This window comes from Lissotriton vulgaris, chromosome 3_1 (assembly GCF_964263255.1).
Source record: "Lissotriton vulgaris chromosome 3_1, aLisVul1.2, whole genome shotgun sequence".
Lineage (NCBI taxonomy): Eukaryota > Metazoa > Chordata > Amphibia > Caudata > Salamandridae > Lissotriton > Lissotriton vulgaris.
In genome coordinates, this window is record NC_141689.1 from 2,091,558,320 (window position 1) to 2,091,582,355 (window position 24,036).

Below are 24,036 nucleotides of genomic sequence, written 5' to 3' on the forward strand. Positions count from 1 at the left end.
GCTCCGACCCTCATTCTGCGGCAATTGTGGTACGTAGGCAACACCGGATGCTACAGCTGGTGGTAGGCTCCCTGGCACCTTCCACGAGGTCGGCATATAGCTTAGCTTGGCAGGAATTCTTGACTTCGGGGGCATGGCAGAGATTTTCTATGGAGCACAGGAGAGAGGACGTGATACCCTTTATATTACAGCTGATTGATAAAGGGATCTCTAGAGTGACCATTTCGGGTAAACTGGCGGGGATTGCATTTGTGGGAAAGCTTCTGTGGGGATATGCTCCATCTGCTGGAGAGCTGGGGTCACGTATTTTGAATGGTGGGCCAGGGAGCAAGGCACAACTGGGCGCGCTCAACAGCCTTTGTCATGGGACCTACTGGTGAAAGTATTGGGAGTGTTGGGCTCTGTATGTGAGGACAGTTTTGAAGAGTGACTTTTTTACACATTGATGGTGTGGATGTTTTTTGGAGCCTTCCAGGTGTTGGAATTGTTGGGTCAGAAACATGCGGGGGCTATTGCCTGGGCGAACGTGGTTCCGCTGTGGGATTGGGTTTGCATTTGGCTGCGTAAATCCAAGACGGACCAGCGCGGCGTGGGTAAATGGGTATCATTGCAAGCAGCGGATCCCCTTGTAACTTGTCCTTGCAGATGGGAAGCTCGATGGAGGGCGCTCTCGGGGGGGGGGGGGGTCATTACGGTCATTATGGGGGGGTCTTCAAAGCACAAGGATGGGCGCAGAGTGACTACTTTTCAAAAACTGTTGGTTTTGCGTAAAGCGCTTGCTTCGCTAGGGCTACCCGGCAAGGGATTTGGGACACATTCGTTCAGGATTGGAGCGGCATCCGAAGGCAGGAACAGGGGATGGGGAGGGAAGACAATATGAGGTTGGCAAGATGGTCTTCGGACTGCTACCGGAAATATGTGCGCTGCGCTACTGGGGGAATATCGCGAGAGTATGTGTTTTTCCTTTGTTCATGCAGTTTTTCTGTTTCAGGTTCGGTTGTGGGTCCCCTCGCCAGGGAGATGACAATATGGATAGTGGTGCATTCATTCGTGAAGTGGGCCCAGGTCCAGGCATGGGCCAGCTATTTTGGGGAAAGTTTGGGGTTCAATAAAGATGTATTCAAAGTTTTGTGGAAGGGGCGGGGGCATGCTTTGGACAGAACTGTTGCGTACATTGAATGGGATGTTATTGGCTGGTAGGTGCCCCGACATTTTGTTGATCCACTTGAGGGAAAATGACATGGTTCGTGAGAAAGGTTTGTTCCTTATGAGAAGCATGAAGTGGAACTTGGCCCAGTAGAAGCGCCAGTTGTCCGGGTGCCAGGTAATTTGGACATAGTTTATTCTGTGCAGGGTTTGGAGGGCTGCCGTTAATCAAGGGGCAGTGGACAGGGCTAGGAGGAAACTGAAGACAGAGATGGCACGGTTTTGCAGAGAGTTGGGGTTTTCCAGGATTGTCCACAGGGAGATTAAGTTCAACACAGTGGAATTTTTCAGGAGTGATGGGGTCCATTTGTCCCGTTTGGGGCTGGACTTGTATTTGCTGAAGATTAGGGAATTTCTTGCCAGGATGCTGCATGTCTAGGGTGGTTTAGGAAACACTCATACCAGTTAAGGGCGGCAGAAAAAAAGGGAGGCAGCGTCACCGCCTACGCTCCTGCTTTTTCCTGGGTTGTGGGGTTGTTAAGAAGTTGGCCACATTGGCAGAAGTTTTTAGTTAAATGTTAGAAGTTTTGTGAGCAGGGCCAGGGAAAGGTTGGGCAGGTAGGCTAAGTTTAGACTAGAGGTTAGGTAGTTACAGTTGCAGAAAGGCAGGTAGGGGGTCTAGGTTTTTAGTAGAGGGCAGGAGTTGGGAACTGCAATACTGTTTAATGGCATTGTTATGGAATGTTATGTAATGTTATGTTATCGGCAGGGTGGGGTATTTATGTGGTGATCGTAGGGGTGGGGGGAAATGGGGGTTCAGTGAATTTATGTACAGTGAGGTTTTAGTTTGTAAGGCAATAGCCTAGGTTGTACATTGGGATATGCACCTGTTTTCAATAAAGCGGCCTTTTTCACACACAAAAATGGGTCTCTGTGTTGGCTTGCCCCCTCCCTCCCAATTTCCGAGTGTGCGGTGCCACACACCGCTACGTATACCAGACTAACTATCCCGCCCCAGGGCATGGAGGATCAGGCGGAAGGACACGGATGGAGGAGCAGCGGGTGCCGTCAGAGAGGTGTGTGGGAGCAAAGGCTCAATCAGTGCGCGATATGGAGCTCACAAAATCCTGCTTAGTCACCTGCAGGTTTAGGCTATCATTGACTTGCAGCCTAAAGTTTCATTTACTCCTGGGGTTACTGGTAGTTTTAAAGAAAGCACGTGTTTTAACACACCAGTTGACTACACTGACTTTGGTCTTGGTTCATTTCACTTACAGGCAATTAAAAAACGTATTTAATTTATTTAGAACAGTTGAAAGATGCAATAACAAATGTCACATGACATAATTTCGAATATCAGTAGAGCACTGGTTGTAGAACTATGGTTAGCTAACAATAAACACCAGTCGTTGTTCTCTGCCCTGGCACAAAGAACGCTACATTTGGAATATAAAGAAAAAACAAAAGGTAATAGGTAAAGGCCAATGATGTTACTCAAAACTGAAAATATTGGAAACAAGGACTGACAAAGAATAAAGTTTTAGGTTTGTCTCTGAGATATGTGAAAGTTTGTATATGTGCTGGTGAAAGTGTGTGAGTAGGTGAATGTGAAAACAAGTCTGTGGGTGGGTCTGATGACTCAGTGAACTAGTGCATCAACCTGAAGGATCTGTGTTCGACCCATAGTCACACGCTTGGATCCCAATCTATCTACCAAGTCTTACGTCCTCCTCACTTAGATAAAATGAACACCTTTGACTTGGGTAACAATAAACATCTGGTGCTCGAGGCCAACATATCCATGAGTTACTGCACACATTATAAATACACATTATGATTGGATGAATAGATAAACGAGTGAGCTGTTTACTACATGGATGAATGGACAAGTGTATTCTTAGATGAATGACTTGTTGAGTGATTGGATGAATAAATGGATGACCGAGTGTATGGATGAACAGGTCATGAATGACTGCATGAATAGACGCGAAGGTAAAATTAATGAGTGAGTACAAGCGTGGGTTGATAAATCGAATATTTACCATTCCAAATATATGCATGCTACTCCCATCCTGTCTACACCAATTCTTTAGACATACTCACCCATCCATCAGCAAACATGCTCCCCCAACCATAAAGCTATCCACATACACCTGCTCAAAATCCATCAAAGCATTCATTTATACAGCCACACTCATTCATTTATCTAGTCATCCGGGTAAGCATTCACACTCATGCTTCTACTGATCACCCACTCAGGCTGACATCAATTACCTTTTCAGATGCGTGTGGCCATGCATGTCAGCATGCATGAAATATGGGATTGTCTGTGTGCCAGTCTTTGTGCTGTCTCAGGTCGCATATATCACCCTTTGCATGTTGCTTGTGTGTAAATGGTTGTCTGTATGTAGGTTGTGAAGGAGCCGGGTTCCACCTTCTACATCTGCTCTCGAACCCCAGGTCGTCAACTCTTTTTATCAGCATGCAAGCGTGGAGGGGAGAGAAACCGTTAGCCAATCAATCATTGCAGTTGCAATGAACTATGACTCCAAAGAATCACACACTCCCAACTGAGTTCAGTTCGTTTATTACAAAGCCAAGAACAGTTAGACGTACAGATACCTAAAGGTGAGGGTGTAGAAATACATTTGAACGAATACAAAGCCAAACCGGCAAGTGAAGTTAAGGCTGTGCAACATGCACAGAATAATCAGTTTGAGTACCAGAATACAGAAGATGGCAGCGCAGACTTTGAGATTTCCCTTCATTGGTAGTTCGTGGTTATAAAGCATTAGTCGGTCCCTACACTACAACTAGCATGACATCCCTACCTAACATGTCCCGAGGAAAGATCCATCAAGGTGTCAGCGTGTGGAGTCTTTCCACAAGTTTCTTTTTGTTTAGATTTGTCAAGTAGCATAAAGCTACAGAGCTCGTTCAAAGATGCTCTCTCTCTCCAGGCAGAAGACCCGGGACACTGTCCCTAACTTTGATACATCAATCTCACAGGTAGTATCGCAAGAAGTATTGCAGCATCACACCATCCAGTCAAGCCACCTCCTCTTAGGTGATTTTCCATTCAGCATTGATGTTCCCAGGCCTTGGCGGGAAGACCTTGATTCCCAGGCATGTTCCGATGAGACAGTACAACAGTTCTTTATTATCCGTATCAACGCTCAATGTAGCCTCTTCTCCCTAAGCCTAACTCCTAAAATTAAGAAATTATTCTGGCTAACAGGGATGAATTCTCCAGCTGCAACAGAAACCTGAGAAAGAGCAAATCCAACATGCACATGAAATTCATTATTTAATCTAATGCAAGAGCTTCTAGGGGGAAAATATAATGCAGGCCTACAGAAATCGGCCAACATAAGAAATGGCACAAAGGTCACATGAAATGACACATAAAGTGAACGTTATTTACTGAGCATATCTAAATGAACTCGGTACATAAGCACATCAAATACATGAATAATTGTCAGCAGCATGTCCGAATTCTGCACATTAATGTTTTCAGCTCAATACACCTAGTTGCAGCGTTAATTTCTTCATGTTTACATTGAAAATATCCCTAACACATCACCTTTCATGTTATTACAGTTCACATTCTAATGTCCTATGGTAATACAATAGATTATATGTAGGTGCAGATTACACATGATTATAATGCACCCGTACAAATAAAAAAGCAACATTTGTGCTACAACAGTTGTTTATAGAGTGTGCCTCAGTACTGGAAGGTGAACTTTTGTCTTTTCATTAGTGTCTGCCTATGCATGTCTATTAATCGGTGTGTATTTGTGCCTTTGTGTGTGTTGCTATGTATGTGTATGGATGCGTTTAGGAGGTTTGCGCTGCCTTTCTATGTTAACATGGGTATATGTTGTGTGTTCATTCTATAGCAAGAACGGAGGCTCGGCTGTCACAGGTTCAAAGCCTGCCAGTGACATTCTGTGATATACGAGCCACCAGCCTATAACAGAAAGCTCTGCATGAAGATTCATAAAACTAGTCTGCCCTATGCCCCTAACACCTCTGGCTGAGTGGACCCGTTTTGTTAGATACATTAGTCTCTGCCTCTGCCATCAACCACCAGATCTAGTTTTCGTGGATAAAAAATTGAGGCAAAAGACCTTTAAAAAAATTAAATATAGAGTGGTTGTGGAAGGTCTGAAAGCATCAGTCCGTGCTTCTTTATATTGAAGACATTAAACAACACATACTTTGGCATTGTGAACAAAACAGGTGTAAAATATTGTGGAGAAAAAAAATTGTGTGCGAGGCGCGGGGGTGTCCTCAGGACATCCCCGCGCCGCACGGCCACCAGCTGTGTGAATGCCCCTCGCTGCTGCTCGTAGCCTCGTTGTGCCTCGTTGTGCTGTTTGCCGCTCTAGCTGCCTGCCTCGCTGCTCCCTGCCCCTCCGCCGTGTGTTGTATAACATTGTGGTTACATTGTGGTTCTGCTGTTTCTTATTGCCTTCTGTTTTTCTCTGTTGTTGTCCCCCTGTACCTGCGTGCACCTATATTGCCTTTGTTAAACTTTCGTAGTCCCCCTGTGCCTTGCCCACCCCGCACCCCGCTCCCCGCCGCCGTTCATGCGGCTATGCCCCCTTTTGTTTTTGTGTCCTCCCCGCTCCCGCCTCCCAGCTGCTCCTCCCTCTCAATTAGCCATAAATGGCGACCGCGCGGAAGTGCAGCGGTCACGCGCAGCGGGCGCGCCGATTGTGCGCCGAAGGTGCGCCAAAGGCAAGCCCATCTGTGCCTGGACCGCGCCTAGACCGCGCCCAGCACCAGAACCCCTGGCCCTCGAAGACGCCTGCCCATACGACGGACCTACGACGCCGCCACCCTCAACTCACTCAATGCAGGCCGAAACCCCACCTGCTGCCGGGCCGCCCCGAGACGCACTCATGGACCCTTCACCTGCACAACCTGCAAGTTCACCTGCCTCCGAACCTGCACCGCGCCTGCCTTGCTAAACTCCAGCAGCGACCTCAAGTGCATCCTGCTCAACACCCGCTCCGTCCACAGACATGCCGTGGAACTCTGAAACCTCCTCTACACATCACCAGACATCGCCTTCCTCACTGAAACATGGATGAACGCCTCCTCAGCCCCCGACATCGCCATCGCCATCGCCATCGACATCCCGGATAGATACAAGATCATCAGGAGGGACCGCATCAACCAGACCGGAGGAGGCATCGCCATCGTCCACAAGAACACCATCCGCATCACGACCGACGCCGACGACACCTTCGCCACCGCCGAACACCTCCACTTCCAGATTCACACCGACCCAAAGACGACCCTCAGAGGCACCCTCATTTACCGACCCCCGGGACCATGCACGCAATTCAGCAAAGACATCACGGACTTCAACAGCCCTCATGCCCTCCCCTCCGCCGACTACATCCTCCTAGGGGACCTCAACTTCCACCTGGAGAACAACAAGGACCGCAACACCGTCACCCTGCTGGACAACCTTGCCAACCTCGGACTGAAGCAACTGGTCAACACCCCCACCCACTATGCCGGCCACATGCTTGATCCCGTCTTCTCATCCAGCAAGCACATCAGCTTCAGCCACTCCACCGGACTCCACTGGACCGACCACAGCTGCGTCCACTTCAGCTTCAGAAAAACCACAACCCACCACCACCCGCAACAGGTGCCTCACAGGAGCTGGAGCAAGATCACCGGCGACCAGCTCACCGCCTTCCTCAGCCACAACCCACCTGCCAGCACATCGGACCCCAACGAAGCAGCCCGCAACTTCACGCAGTGGCTGACCGCCTGCGCCGACGACCTCGCACCACTGAAGAACCCTCCCAGCAGACCCAGAAGCAAGAAAGCCCCCTGGTTCTCCGACGAACTCAAGGACTCCAAGAAGACCTGCCGCACCCTAGAGAAAGCCTGGCTCCTCGACCAGACGCTGAAAACATGACCGCCCTCAAACACGCCACCCGCAAGCACCACCAGCTCATCCGCACCACCAAGAAGAAATCACTGAAGGAGCGACTGGACAACAACGCCCACGACAGCAAGGAACTCTTTAGCATCGTCAAGGAGTTTTCCAACCCCAGCACCGGCAACGACATCACCCCTTCACAAGATCTCTGCGACTCCCTCGCCTCGTTCTTCCCCCGCAAGATTGCTGACATCCACAACAGTTTCGGCGCACCACCGACACACCCAACCACCGAACCAACGCACCCCACCGCCACCCTCCGCACCTGAACCTTTGTGACCACCGAAGATACAGCCCGCACAATGAACACCATCCACTCCGGCTCTCCAACCGACCCCCGCCCCCACCACGTCTTCAACAAGGCCGACTCCACCATCGCACCCCAACTCCGGGACGTCATCAACACCTTCTTCAACACTGCCACCTTCCCGGAGAGCTGGAAGCATGCCGAGCTCAGCGCCCTACTGAATAAACCAACAGCGGACCCCACCGACCTCAAAAACTTCCGCCCCATCTCGCTCCTCCCTTTTCCTGCCAAAGTCATCGAGAAGATCGCCAACAAACAGCTTGCCGCCTTCCTCGAGACAAGCTGATCCCTCGACCCCTCGCAGTCCGGTTTCAGAGCCAACCACAGTACCGAGACCGCCCTCATCGCAGCCACCGACGACATCCGAGTCATGCTCGACAACAACGGGGAAACAGCGGCACTCATCCTCCTGGACCTCTCCGCAGCATTCAACACTGTCTGCCACCGCACCCTAGTCCAACGCCTCAGCAACACCGGCATCCAAGAGAAGGCACTGTGGTGGATCATCTCGTTCCTCGCCGGAAGAACACAGAGAGTCCGCCTCCCCCCGTTTCGATCTGAGGCCACCGAAGTCATCTGCGGCGGCCCGCAAGGATCATCACTCAGCCCCACCCTCTTCAACGTCTACATGAGACCTCTCGCTGCCCTCGCATGCCAACACAACCTCAACATCATCTCCTACGCCGACGACACCCAGCTGATCCTCTCCCTCACCAGAGACCCCGACACCGCCAGAACCAGCCTCCACGAAGGGATGAAAGACGTCGCCGAGTGGATGAAGAACAGCCGCCTGAAACTGAACTCAGACAAGACGGAAGTCCTCATCCTGGGACCATCACCCTCCACCTGAAACGACTCCTGGTGGCCCCCAGCCCTGGGCACCGCCCCCAAGCCAACAGAACTTGCACTCAACCTGGGCTTCATCCTGGACTCCTCCCTCTCGATGACCAGACAAGTCAACGCCATCTCCTCTTCATGCTTTCACACCCTTCGCATGCTTCGCAAGATCTTCCGATGGATCCCCACCGAAACCAGGAAGACGGTCACCCAGGCCCTCGTCACCAGCCGACTAGACAACGGAAACACCCTCTACGCCGGAACCACAGCCGAGCTACAGAAAAGACTCCAAGGCATGCAGAACGCCTCCGCCCGACTCATCCTGGACATCCCCCGACGCAGCCACATCTCCGGCCAGATCACGTTTAGGCTCCTCACCCACGCACACAAGTCTCTCCATGACCTGGGCCCCAAGTACCTCAACGACCGCCTGACCTTCTACACACCCACCCGCCAGCTAAGGTCTACCAGCCTCGCCCTCGCCACCGTACCACGCATCCGAAGAGCCACCGCCGGAGGCAGATCCTTCTCCTACCTGGCGCCAAGACATGGAACTCCCTCCCCATCCACCTTCGGCTGACCCAGGACCACCTCGCCTTCAGGAGACAACTCAAGACCTGGCTGTTCGAGCAGTAGCGGACCCCTACCCCCAAGCGCCTTGAGACCCTTCGGGGTGAGTAGCGCGCTATACAAGTGTCATGATTGATTGATTGATTGATTGCTGGGGAGAAAACTGCTATCTACACCCAAAGTTCATACATCTGATATGTTTCTCAAGGAAACGAGGTTCAAAAGCATAGTGAACTTGTCAGAAAGTTATGTTAAAGAAAGATACTGACAATCAAGCCATTCTAACAAAAAATTCTGAGCTATTCTCACTTCCAAATGGCTGGATCCTAAGTGTTCTTCTACAATTCCATTCCATACCCAGTACAGATAAGATTGTGTTTCACAATAGATGTAGACGGGGGCATCAGACTATATCTGAGATTTATCTGCTATGGTTTTTGGCTGGAAAAGAGCAACCCCTCCAAATATCAACTGCTCAGGGCTCATTTTTATCATAAAATGGTGGCTTCTTGCAGCTATAGAACATGCACAATTTGATGTGGTGAAGTATGAATGAACTTTCACTTAATGAAAAGCTCAGCACGCTTGTCAACTCTATAGGAAGTCTGTGGTATTGAATGGAAGTCCACAGACTTTGAAGAAAGTTGGATCCTCTCTGCAAGGCATCCAAATTTGCAATCTCAACTTCGAGTCTGAAGACCCTGTACTTTTTTAGATCATATGAGTTACTTCCTTGCCTTTGCACTCATTTCCATGATATGGTGCGGGTGAAAAGGCAAAGAGCAAAGAGATGCCCTCATTTGCATGAAGCCACACCCCCATGTAAATGCACCAGTGCTATCAATATTACAGAAGGGGCCACACAAGAGTCTGTAATATCAAACTGCCCTCGGAGCACACAACGCGGGTGCACATTTCCGTTGCACCCCTAGGACACTTGTGTAATACGGCCCCTGGCCATATATATTTTGGTAACAACGCTTTGTTTTTCCAAAGTTACTGTACAGACTTCCTGCTCAAAAAAGTGAACCAGTCACCTGAGTCAACCATGCTTTGGACATGTTGCCCATCCAGCAGAATGGTGCATCTGGGTAACCGCTTACATATTCTTTCTTCTCTAACACTTAATACTATGTAGAGGTCTAAATATTTAGATCCATCTATTGTCTCCTCAGAAACCATAATAACTCTGATGGCCTTACAAACTCTGACAAAATGTAGCTTTCTCTTAGAACTACTGCGGTATTTGTTAGTAGAAAGACAGGACTTTGACTTTCCCATGTGACTACACCTACCATACTGGTAGCATGCTAATAAGCACTTCCTTTTGAAACTGGAGTCATTCTTCCTCATAGTTCTTTTCAAGTTATCTTTTTTATAAATAGCATGCTCCTCAGTGCAAACACCTGGATGCCCATGATCTCTTCCATTAACTTTTAAGATTGTCCTGTGTTCTTAACAAAATTTACAGCAGCATTTAGGGTGAATTTAGGAGTAGCACATAACCGTTCCAGCAGTTTTCATCAATATTTGATCACTGGTCATAGTTGATATTCTTAATTCCCCTGTTTAGCCGCTAAGGTCCGGAGTGCTGCTACATACTACTTAGTGTTCTCACTTATGCGATTTCCTGGAATGAAACAACGTGAGCATTTCCATCACTGTGCTGAGTTTATGTCTTTGAGGGAATGTACAGGGACTTCCTTCACAGTGGAGCGCAAAACGCGTTCCAGGAGCCAGTCTCTTGGCAGAATCACAATGAGAGCCTACTTGTTCAGACTTGTCGAGCTTACCTTTAAAATGATCCCCCATCATGTGCTACACATCGAATAAACGCACTAAGGCACTGGATGTGAGGGTATACTCTGACGTTGTTGCTCTCTGGGTATGGTCCTCTAACTCGTCGCCTGTGTAACAAATAACGGGATCCAAGCAATTCTTAGTTGAAGAAAAGGATTTATCCAAGAAAGAAGTTTCTCAGTTGACCAAACATGGCCAGTTTTATTGCTGAAATTGAAATTTCTCCAACGGTAAAGGGGCAAAGACCAAGTTTCCTGTATGTAACAGATTTCATATTGTGCAAGAAAATGACAGGTCTCTGGGTCAAAAAGTCCAACCACATTACACGTAAAAATTGTACAACCCAATAATTGTGTGTTATTAAACCCAGGAAGATGAAGCCATGCGCTAGGAGCAACTATTCAACTCCCACTCAATACAGAGGCAACACAGTGCCAATCAGCGGGAGCATGGGACATAACATTTTTGAGACCAAAGGGGCATATGCGTCAACATTTTTTATTTGCGATTACCATTTGCAACTCAATTCATTCCTATGGGCCTCAATGCCCACAGGTGAGAATGATATTGCATTACCTAACTTGCAATTACCTAATTGATAATTGCAAATTAAGTAATGCAAAGGCCAGGGTGTCTGGGGGCCAAAGGCCCCCTGAGGTGCTCCTAAAACAAATAGGTGCACATGTAAGGCACACACACATGCCCTAGGGGCATGTGTGCGCCACATGGCACTTTGAAAAATGCAGTTTCCCTCCTCATTGCTTGCACCAATGCAGTAAAGTCAGGGTAAATGGATATGGCTACACCTTCATTTTTAGGGTTCTGTTGTTTTTCGAACAAGCACACAACCATTTCTCTGTAGCTCAAAGTTCTTGGTACTAGGGTCATTGAGCAGTGCTTAATTTGAGCCAGTGTTTGCCGTAGGGACCACCTGCACTAATTTTTGTGGATGAGCTCTTTATTTCCTGATCAGAGATTTACAGAGAGCAATAAATAGAAAAACACACAAAAAGGAAAGAAGGAGGGAGAGAAAGACAGAAGAAAAGTCACAATGGTCAGAAAAATATATATTTTTTAATTTACTATATTTAAATTAATTCACAATGGAATTCACAACTAAAGTAATAGTGCTGTAGCATTTTTACTTTTCTCTACATTTTAAATATAAAAAATACATTTATATTACTATTTAACATAAAACATTCGTACTATTTGTTATTGTTAGAAACGGGACCCTGGCCGGCCAAGACTCGCGTCGAGGTCAGTCAGGGATCACCATTTCTAAAGTCAGGGCAGGGGAGTCACACACCAAGGCAACCCCCACTCGCCCTCTAGGTAGCGTGGCGCGAGCAGTCTAGGCTAAACTTGGAGGCGGTATGAGTTAAGTATTTGCGCACGCACCCCAGCAACAACACCCAAGGCCCACCACAAAGAAAAGATTCCACACAAGGTTATATATAAAAATAGCCTTTGTATTATAATAAACAAAACACATTAGATAACACACGCAAACTGTACAATGTGCCAGGGGCACGGGCAGAATTTACAAGGGGAATTATGTACAGGACAGGGCCACATGGACCACTGTCAGGGGTAGGCACTTGTCAGAAAATAATACTGGTAGATATACACTTATGTCGTAAACATAGAATGAGTAGCACCAAAATTATAAATGCAACACACATCCAGTAATCACTGGTACAGTAAGGACCTCCTACGCAACCCTAACTCACTGTAGGTAATCACGCGGGTAACTAGGACCTAAGGAAGGAATACCAACACCTAAGCAATTCACTCTTAGCAAAGGGAAGGAAACCTAACATGAAATAAACCATCAACAATCTACTATGCAGGTCACATCTAGCATAATGGAATAAACATAAACAATCCTCTCTGCCGGTCACATTTAGCAAAAGGGGATAACCATAAGAATACCTAATCAGGTCACTTTTAGAAAAGGTACAGGTTAGAACACATGCGCAAGAATTACATAGCAAGAAATAATGCGCGGGGTGCACAAAGCACAACACTCATAAATGTCCCTCAGGCCAACTGGCCTCGAAAGGGGCGGAATGCCCTGAGTCTCAGTGTCAGGGGAGCTGCGCAGGCAGCACAGCACACAAACCTAAACGTAGCAACTGTCCACTAAGTGCTGGACAGTTGTAAATATGAACTGGGCAAACGTTGGAGCCAGGAGGGCTCAAGAACAAAGTGGGCAAGGAGCCCCTCAGGGGCTCACCAAGCAAATGTGCAAATAGAGCTCAGCGCTCTCAGGATGATCAAAAATGCCCCCAGAGCCTCTCTCAGGGCTCTCACTCGAAATAGGCCAGCACTAAAGAGCTCAGCGCTCTAAAACGATAAGAATGCGGGCGAGGAGCCTCCCGGGGCTCGAGAACAGATGTGCCCCCACGAGCTTCTCTGGCTCGTAAATCAGCAAATTGCCCCCAGGAGCCTCGGGGCCCCTAAATGCACACTGGCCACGTTGGAGTCCCTCACGGGGGACTCGAGAACCACAAAAATGCCCCCAAGAGCCTCAGGCGGCTCTCCTCACTTGGGCCTCGCTCGGCCCGGTCTGCACACGGAAGGGGAGGGGCGGGCACCGACAATATGCCCGACGCCCTCCTCCCTTCCCTCCACTCACCGGCTGTCTTGCCTGCGGGACGGCTCTTCGGCAGCTCAGCTGGGGCCGCGGGCGGGGCTCCCCTTCACTCGGGAGCCTCGGCGGCTGCTTCCTGGATCTCCGGCGTCCCTGGTGACGCGGCGGGAGGCTCGGCCGGCTGGGCCAATCCCAGCGCCGCCGGGCGCTGACGTCAGCGGCTGCTTCTTCTCGTCCCCGGGCTGCAGCGGTGATAACGGGCAATGCCGGGTGGGCACCGGCTTGTAATTAAATAAAACAGTACGGGGCAATGCCGGGTGGGCACCGGCCTCCAAAATAAAGATAAAGCGAGGTGGGCACTCGCTCGCCTAAAAATCGGCGAATCGCTCCAAAGCCGGGTGGGCACCGGCAATGCAAGTAAAGAGCTCCCCAGCACTCTGGGAGCCAGGCACAGCGCTCTCAAGCGCCAAGGGAAGCGCGCTCGGCGCTTCAAGGAAAGTAAAGCGCGCCTAGCGCTATAATTCAAAATCAGGGTGCCTCCAGGCACAAGAGCAGCTCCAGCAGGGTCTGGAAGCAGGCAGAGGGGCAAGGCAGGGCCAGAGCCAGCACACTGGGTCTCCAGGCAGGGAGACAGCCAAGTGGCGGTCCTCTTGGCCCCTGCAGCAGCAACAGCCCCCTCTGGCAAGGTCCAAAGCAAAACAGAGAACAAATTGTATGGGGACACAGCCCCTTCTTATACAGAAAAACCCCTTTGTCTCAGGGGTGCAGGGTGGGGGAAAACCAGTTGCAGCTGGTTCTGAAGTACTCTGTTTACCTCAACCACCCTCTCCATTCACTGGCAGGGCTAGGGCCATCAGTCGCACTACAGGGGGTGGAGCCAGCATTGTCCGGGGAAAGTCCAGGCCCATCAGGGACCAAGTGCACTCCTCCCAAGCCATCAAGCATGCTGATCTCACACTCACCACCGGGCAGACCCATCCAGCCTTCCTGGAGCCAGGCTCACCAGCCAGCTCCAGCCAATCACACTGCAGGCATATTTTACAGTAATATGCCAAGTCCTAGAAATGGCATTTCTACACATGCCACACTCACGCAACATACATCATTGCGAAGCATTCATTCCCACGAACACGCACATACCAAACTCGCGCATGCACTCCCCACACATCAGGAATTACTAGGGACACAGACATTCCCCATGCATCCCTATGGGAGAGCAGGCCAGCCTCACTACATGCACGCACTTTACTCTGGGACACAGAGAAAAAGTGCGCACAGACCAGAAAATCATCCACGCATATCACAGATTAAAAGCAAAAAGATTAGGGGTGAACCTGCCATAAGGGCCAAGTCCAACACAACCCCCTACCAGCCAAAACGCAGGGCAGACCAATCACCACCGTGATGGACTTACCTGCTTGGGGCGATAAAACACGGACGCGGGCCCGCAACTGCAGGGACACCCTCCTGTTTTACGCCACTGTGAACCCCTAGGGTTCTTTCTAAAGCTACTGTAGGGACTCACTGGATTACCCCACTGGTAATCTCCAGCTGCCCTCGGCGAGGACCAGGCCCTAGGCCATCCAGGTGCCACTGGTTCCTGCCAACTCACCAAGTGGGGGGTAGTAACCCCTGGCACATAACAGCCATGCTCCACTCTTCCTGTCTGCAAGACAGGGCTAGACTGCCACTGGTTCTCCAGCCTAGGGTCTACAACCTTAGGTGGACCAGGAGTCTCAGGGAAGGCTCTCCTCCCCTTACCTCTTCTCCTAGGGTTCCTCCGCCTCCTGCGAGGGGTACCCTCTAAACACCACTCTCCCAACCTAGGGTTTAACCCCTCAGGTGGTACCGGGGTCAGAGGTGGGCTTTCCCACCCTCTGCACCCCCTTCCAGAGTCCTGCTCCCTCCCAACCGGGGCGGTACCTCTGGAGAAAGAACTGGTTAGGACACTGCTTACAGTATTCCCACCCTTCAGGTCAGGCAAACCCTGAACCTGGACCTCCAACCTCCGGTCTAGAACCTTTGGTGGAATCACTGCCTGGCACTCCAGGACTTCTGAGGACTCACAGGTCACTCCCAAATCACTCATCTCACTGGACTTCTGTACTCTCCCCACTGGAGCAGTACTGCCAGACTCCACAACTACAGAAGCTTCGCTCACAGATGCTCCAGGTCCTCCACACACTAGGAGATCTCCCTCAAGTGGACTAACAGGTAAGCATAGGTCCCCACCCTGGTGTTCCCTAAAGAAACCATCCAGGCTCTGAGGCAGGGCTTCGGGCATCTGGGGACTCTCGGTCTCACACTCACTTCCGCTCCACTGAGACAGACAGCAAGCCCCTACACCCTCCTCACTATACTGAGACCTAGCTGGGCTACTCTCACCCTCCTCCACCACGCTGGGTTGGAGAAAACCTGACCCACTATTATTGGAACTACTCGCTAGCTGCGCTAAGGAACCTCTTGCACTCTCCCATCGGTCGGCTTCCGCTGCAAGCTCACATGCAATAAACGATCCAAACTTCAACAGGTGCTGGCGCAACTCTGGCACACAATAGCTGAGCAGGTGCTCTGTGACAACCATGCAAAACAATCCGCCAGACTTGTCGTTCACGTGAGCCTTTTCCCAATCAAACAGTGCTCCACAACACTCATCTTCGAAGTCTTCCCAAGACTGATGAGGCAGTTTCCTAAGTCTCCTGAACTTCAACCCAAACTCTTCTGCGGGGGAAACAGGCAACATACTCGGGGAACTGGGAGTGGGACTGTTTACACCAACATTTAAAAAGCTGCCACCACTGGACTCCACCCTCCCTGGGGAATCCAGACAATTACACATGCACTCAGGGGGTAACCTACTCTCTTGGGCTACCTTCTCCCTGAACAAGGCCCTCTCAGCCTCTAGCTTGGCAAGCTCCCACCTGAGCTGTTCCATCGCTAGCTGATGTTCCCTCTCTTCCGTCCTATCCAACCACTCCTCTGGGGACAGGGAAAGGGACGGGGCGCTGGTACTGACACTGGACCCAGCAAGGGACTCCCTATCTATGGGGTCCTCACTCTCTGCTGACATCCATCCACTGTCATCACCATCCAACTCACATTCATCAGGGCTCACCACAGACTCACCACCCTCATGGCGTGCGGCCCGGGCCCTATCTCTCTCTCTCTGCTCAAGATCCCACTGATCCTTTTGCCACAGGATCAGGCTGTCCCTAAGCTGGGACTGAGTAACCAACTCACTCACCTCTATGCCTCCCTTTTCGCAGAATCTGACCAGCTCTAATCTACTGTACCTAAACAGACTACAGAGATCAGAAACTGGCTCCATTTTGGCGGACGTTCTCGGGAAAAGTTTGACACAGGGAACCTGGGGGTCTGAGCTAAACAGGAGAATACAATCACACAATTCAGCAAGATTCCTATCTCAGAACTTGCACTCCACTGTCCAGCGTAACACACACTCATTCACACACAACCCTCCCCCTCGGACTGGTAAGGCAGTTTCTACCACCCCTGATTCTCTCAACCTGACCACTAGCGACACAGGTACCAAACTCTGGGAGCAGGGCGGGGAACAAGGTACTGGACAAAACATAAAATGCCACCTTTCAGGAGAAGCAAAACTGAACTTTCCTAAAAAACAATAATCCCCAAAATGCGGTTATCTAAAAAATGCAGAGCTTTGAAGTGTGGCCTGTCGCCACTGTGGTACAGCGCAAAACACAAATCCTTATCCTCACCGCTTGCCGCCAATGTTAGAAACGGGACCCTGGCCGGCCAAGACTCGCGTCGAGGTCAGTCAGGGATCACCATTTCTAAAGTCAGGGCAGGGGAGTCACACACCAAGGCAACCCCCACTCGCCCTCTAGGTAGCGTGGCGCGAGCAGTCTAGGCTAAACTTGGAGGCGGTATGAGTTAAGTATTTGCGCACGCACCCCAGCAACAACACCCAAGGCCCACCACAAAGAAAAGATTCCACACAAGGTTATATATAAAAATAGCCTTTGTATTATAATAAACAAAACACATTAGATAACACACGCAAACTGTACAATGTGCCAGGGGCACGGGCAGAATTTACAAGGGGAATTATGTACAGGACAGGGCCACATGGACCACTGTCAGGGGTAGGCACTTGTCAGAAAATAATACTGGTAGATATACACTTATGTCGTAAACATAGAATGAGTAGCACCAAAATTATAAATGCAACACACATCCAGTAATCACTGGTACAGTAAGGACCTCCTACGCAACCCTAACTCACTGTAGGTAATCACGCGGGTAACTAGGACCTAAGGAAGGAATACCAACACCTAAGCAATTCACTCTTAGCAAAGGGAAGGAAACCTAACATGAAATAAACCATCAACAATCTACTATGCAGGTCACATCTAGCATAATGGAATAAACATAAACAATCCTCTCTGCCGGTCACATTTAGCAAAAGGGGATAACCATAAGAATACCTAATCAGGTCACTTTTAGAAAAGGTACAGGTTAGAACACATGCGCAAGAATTACATAGCAAGAAATAATGCGCGGGGTGCACAAAGCACAACACTCATAAATGTCCCTCAGGCCAACTGGCCTCGAAAGGGGCGCAATGCCCTGAGTCTCAGTGTCAGGGGAGCTGCGCAGGCAGCACAGCACACAAACCTAAACGTAGCAACTGTCCACTAAGTGCTGGACAGTTGTAAATATGAACTGGGCAAACGTTGGAGCCAGGAGGGCTCAAGAACAAAGTGGGCAAGGAGCCCCTCAGGGGCTCACCAAGCAAATGTGCAAATAGAGCTCAGCGCTCTCAGGATGATCAAAAATGCCCCCAGAGCCTCTCTCAGGGCTCTCACTCGAAATAGGCCAGCACTAAAGAGCTCAGCGCTCTAAAACGATAAGAATGCGGGCGAGGAGCCTCCCGGGGCTCGAGAACAGATGTGCCCCCACGAGCTTCTCTGGCTCGTAAATCAGCAAATTGCCCCCAGGAGCCTCGGGCCCCTAAATGCACACTGGCCACGTTGGAGTCCCTCACGGGGGACTCGAGAACCACAAAAATGCCCCCAAGAGCCTCAGGCGGCTCTCCTCACTTGGGCCTCGCTCGGCCCGGTCTGCACACGGAAGGGGAGGGGCGGGCACCGACAATATGCCCCGACGCCCTCCTCCCTTCCCTCCACTCACCGGCTGTCTTGCCTGCGGGACGGCTCTTCGGCAGCTCAGCTGGGGCCGCGGGCGGGGCTCCCCTTCACTCGGGAGCCTCGGCGGCTGCTTCCTGGATCTCCGGCGTCCCTGGTGACGCGGCGGGAGGCTCGGCCGGCTGGGCCAATCCCAGCGCGGCCGGGTGCTGACGTCAGCGGCTGCTTCTTCTCGTCCCCGGGCTGCAGCGGTGATAACGGGCAATGCCGGGTGGGCACCGGCTTGTAATTAAATAAAACAGTACGGGGCAATGCCGGGTGGGCACCGGCCTCCAAAATAAAGATAAAGCGAGGTGGGCACTCGCTCGCCTAAAAATCGGTGAATCGCTCCAAAGCCGGGTGGGCACCGGCAATGCAAGTAAAGAGCTCCCCAGCGCTCTGGGAGCCAGGCACAGCGCTCTCAAGCGCCAAGGGAAGCACGCTCGGCGCTTCAAGGAAAGTAAAGCGCGCCTAGCGCTATAATTCAAAATCAGGGTGCCTCCAGGCACAAGAGCAGCTCCAGCAGGGTCTGGAAGCAGGCAGAGGGGCAAGGCAGGGCCAGAGCCAGCACACTGGGTCTCCAGGCAGGGAGACAGCCAAGTGGCGGTCCTCTTGGCCCCTGCAGCAGCAACAGCCCCCTCTGGCAAGGTCCAAAGCAAAACAGAGAACAAATTGTATGGGGACACAGCCCCTTCTTATACAGAAAAACCCTTTGTCTCAGGGGTGCAGGGTGGGGGAAAACCAGTTGCAGCTGGTTCTGAAGTACTCTGTTTACCTCAACCACCCTCTCCATTCACTGGCAGGGCTAGGGCCATCAGTCGCACTACAGGCAGCGACGGCTCGTGGAGGGAGTTACGGTGGGGCAGTAGGGTGGGGAGGGGGAGGGGCAGGGTGGAGGTTGCTAAAAACCGGCATATGGATAATTGCAGGTAAGTAAACAATTTAATTAATAAAACGAATTTCGTAGTGCGCCTTGCATCGCAAAATGCAATGCAGTGCGAGCTACGAAATTCGTTTTATTAATTAAATTGTTTACTTACCTGCAATTATCCATATGCCGGTTTTTAGCAACCTCCACCCTGCCCCTCCCCCTCCCCACCCTCCTGCCCCACCGTAACTCCCTCCACGAGCCGTCGCTGACTACAGGGGGTGGAGCCAGCATTGTCCGGGGAAAGTCCAGGCCCATCAGGGACCAAGTGCACTCCTCCCAAGCCATCAAGCATGCTGATCTCACACTCACCACCGGGCAGACCCATCCAGCCTTCCTGGAGCCAGGCTCACCAGCCAGCTCCAGCCAATCACACTGCAGGCATATTTTACAGTAATATGCCAAGTCCTAGAAATGGCATTTCTACACATGCCACACTCACGCAACATACATCATTGCGAAGCATTCATTCCCACGAACACGCACATACCAAACTCGCGCATGCACTCCCCACACATCAGGAATTACTAGGGACACAGACATTCCCCATGCATCCCTATGGGAGAGCAGGCCAGCCTCACTACATGCACGCACTTTACTCTGGGACACAGAGAAAAAGTGCGCACAGACCAGAAAATCATCCACGCATATCACAGATTAAAAGCAAAAAGATTAGGGGTGAACCTGCCATAAGGGCCAAGTCCAACAGTTATCAAGTTAAATAAACTTTTTTATTTTCCCTATACTGTACCATAAAGAGATTCCACAGTAGGAATGAAGATCTCCCTATGGCAAAGTACAGGGAAAATAACAAAGTTTATTAAAATGTAAAATAAAGCATTAAATATTCTATGTTCAATAATATGCTAAAGTAATTTTATATATTTCTTTTGAATGTGGAACAAAATAAAAAATGTTAAAGTGCTATTAACTTAATTTTGAATGACATCTTCAATTAATTTAAATATATTACGTTAAATTAAAATTATTTTTGCCCAAGTTTATATCTAATAATAAATTGCCACCTAAAGTAAATAAAGAGTTTTTTAATGTATATATTTATAATTATTGAAAGGGATTTGTTGAATTTAAATAATACAAATTTAATTGTATATTAATAAAACCTGATGTTAATTTATAGCTTCAAAAAAGGTGTTAAAATATGTTATATTTAAACAATAAATCTATTATATTTTTAGATTTTCTTTTATCATTAAATTATATTTCTTTATATTTTTAGCTATATTAAATAAATTAATATAATTTTGCATTATTTCCTATGGGGTTTATTTTAAATTCCTACCTCCATTATTTTCTATCGGAGGAAGTGGCAGGATCACTGGCTGACCGTTAGTGGTGCTTGGTGCTGGACTTGCTTCTGTTTCTTTTAGGCAGTAGTAGCCTACACTTGCAATTTGGCTCCATCCCATTTATCAGGATGTGGAGACATGTAAATCAACACTTTTGAGTAACTTCATTCTTGGATTATGTGAACAGCCAAAAGCGATAAAGTTACTCAAAAGTGTAAGAGTAAATTACATGTGTAAATTACTCACAAGTGTAAGTTGCCTTTGCAAATATCCCTGATTGTGATTATAATGCATCAGGGCTGCCATTTGATGCATACTCTTTGGTTTCATGACTATTGTCAATTTCTTTATAGACAACATGAGCTGTTTATTTACATGCCAAATTATAATTGAACAATGTACATAATCTAGAGTTTGTATAGATTCACTGCTTGGTATAACATGCCAGGTGTACTTGTTACCATGGTGTCACCATAAAAAAGTGATTAATAGTTTGGCCATTATCTTTACTTTAGACTATAACTTAGATACGTAAATATTGGTGTCTCTCATTTAAATTGTCTCCAAGGCCCCTTGTCCAATCTATGCTAGTCAGCCCATTTTTAACCACCCTAGAAGCCATTATTTTGTTTCAAATTAAAAGATGCACACAATTCAACTACTGGGTAAATGACTAAAGTGTTACACACAGTACATAGCAATGAAATGCAAAAAATGTGATAGATGGTTATAATATAAAGGATATATACTCTTGGCTGGGACCATAATGGCATTCTTTTCAGCATCCTCAATATATTGCCTTGACAAAAGATAAAGAAATAATAGAGTCACACTTCATATGGTCAAAATGGTACAGTACTGTATTAATGATCTTCAATGGATTTATTAACATTTTACTGTCATGATTGGTCAAAAATTAGTGTTCCAGGTAATACATGCAGTGTATTAGTACATATTGTACAACATGTAAACATTTGATAAAACTATCCTCAAACATTGTGCTATAATCCGATTAAAACAACCTCAATAATCTGTTTTGTGACATACACTTAGAAGTAGAGCTAATTACCTAAGAGACATTTTGCTACACCCTGCCCTTAAAATTACAGAAACTGAAAAAAACTGGATGTTCTTTTGTTTTTCATGCTGAAATTGCAATAAATTAAGCAATGGTGATATTGTATTATATCTCTGTTCAGGGTAAATTATTAACATATACAATTATTTTACCTTACCTTTATGAATACATATCTTAGGTATGAACTACAAAAGGGTCCCATCACAATTACAAAGTTCCATCTCAGGCTATGGACCGGGGAGGGGATAGAAGAAGACCAAACACAATTAAAGAAAGGTCCTCCAAGCCTGTATAAAATATCACACTCGAATGAACCCTACTAGAACAGACCCAGATCACAGTCTTGTAATTTATTTGTCATAGTTCATATTTTTCATTTAATCATTTTTCAGTTTTTTATCTCTATACCATACTTTCTCCTGAACTCACTTTTTACAACTTGAATTACATAGTTTGCATATTATCGCAAATATTTTTCCCAAATCTACTTAAAAACTTTAGCCATTCATCACAAATTTATCACAGATTCCACCTGTCGAACTTTTATCAGTTGATATTTTTATTTTAAAACATTTTTTCCAATCATCCATCCCCATTCGTCCTTTCTACTCCTCACTCTTCTCTAACAAACCATTCATACCACATATCACACACTCCTCAAACGACAGTCCAGACTCAACATATATCCTCCATACATGCCAGCGCAGTTAGCTCTTTTCTCTCCTTCAGATGAAGGGGCATAGGACTAGGCACACCACCAGACTACTGCTCACTTTAAGTTGCATTATACATGAACTTATCTTGATATATGAAGTACCTACCTGTTTGTAGTGTATCGTACTGAACTGTAGTAATGAGTTTTGCTTTATGGGTGTCAAGAATAGGTTTGCTACACTCCATTGTATTTGGTGGCATGGCGGCTTTCTCCCACCACGAGCCAAATTTGAAATTATAACCTAGCTATTCATTTGTATATAGGCATTTACATATACTTTCTTGTAGGTAACCGCCAGTGGATCCCTCCCTTGGATTCCCAGATGTTGGTTTTGCTTTAATTCACATTATACATATATTGTTTTGAGCACACCTTTGAAGCACAAGCATTATCACTATAGCTCCTGATAAATACAGCAACACCTCATTGAAGGGTTAGAGGCTGAAACATGTTGACCTACCCTGGTGACACACCCGAGCAGGTTTAATCCTTCCTGCAATGTTTTTCTTTTTTAATCCTGACCCAGAGACGCATGAATAAAGGTGTTCGCGTACCCTGGAGCTAGTTTTAACTATCACACTTTTTCTTTGTACGCTCTGCTTACCTCCCTACCCCAAACTCATTAGCGGGTATTTATTATACCTCCAAAAAACATCCGCTGTGCTCCTCCCTCTCAGCAAGGGGATTGTAGCCTGCACCGTGACTAGTTATCAGGGTGTGAGGAGGTTCCCAATGATGAAGCATGCCACCTATGGTAGGTGAGGGACATCGTCCTTTAAATGGAATACTCCATCTCAGCTAGTTTTCTCTGTTTTCAACTATTTTTTGTCTAGACCCAGATGTTCTACTGTGCTGCATAGACAATCTACATGATTCACCAACACCGACCTGTGTTGACGACAGTGCCTTATATATGCAACGTGTGAGGATTGGTCCCAAACTATGCCTCATACGCTCTATTATGCTATATGTAGTGGGCACAGGGCATGAGTGAATGCTTGTAGGGCTGACGTACATGACGGTGTGCCCTATGATCCCCTCAGGAACATGGCATGCCCTTTGGTCAGGGTTTTTGCTTTACTTATTTGGCTTGGCTACTCACCATAGCCTCCATGCCCATGTCTCTATGTAGTGTACCAGGGACATGCCAATAGATCATGTCCTATATTCTGTACATAGTGCATGTTTCTATACCCAAGTATCCATTACTTAGAACACTTGGCTAGAGATCATGAGGATGGATATTGGCCCATGCCTGCATGCAGTATGCTTGTATGAAGGGCCATTTATATCAATGTGACACTTTGAGTGAAGTTATCTATTATACAATTTGTGAGGTTATCTCCTATATCAAGGTTTAGTTCAAAAGTGGTGAATTGGAGAGTTATATTGCTTTACTAAACATAACTGGCAAATTTCCGTGTTTTTTTAGGTTTTTCATTGAAAGCATACTTTCTTTCATTGAAGTTTTTTCTGGCATTTGTTCGTTTTGTAACACATGTTAATAAGACACTACAATGTGACTTAGGAAAAGTTTTTTCATTGCCTGTATATATATTCAGGAGGTGGTGAGGTCAGAAATAGAGGGCTTGATTCACAAAGGTAAACTT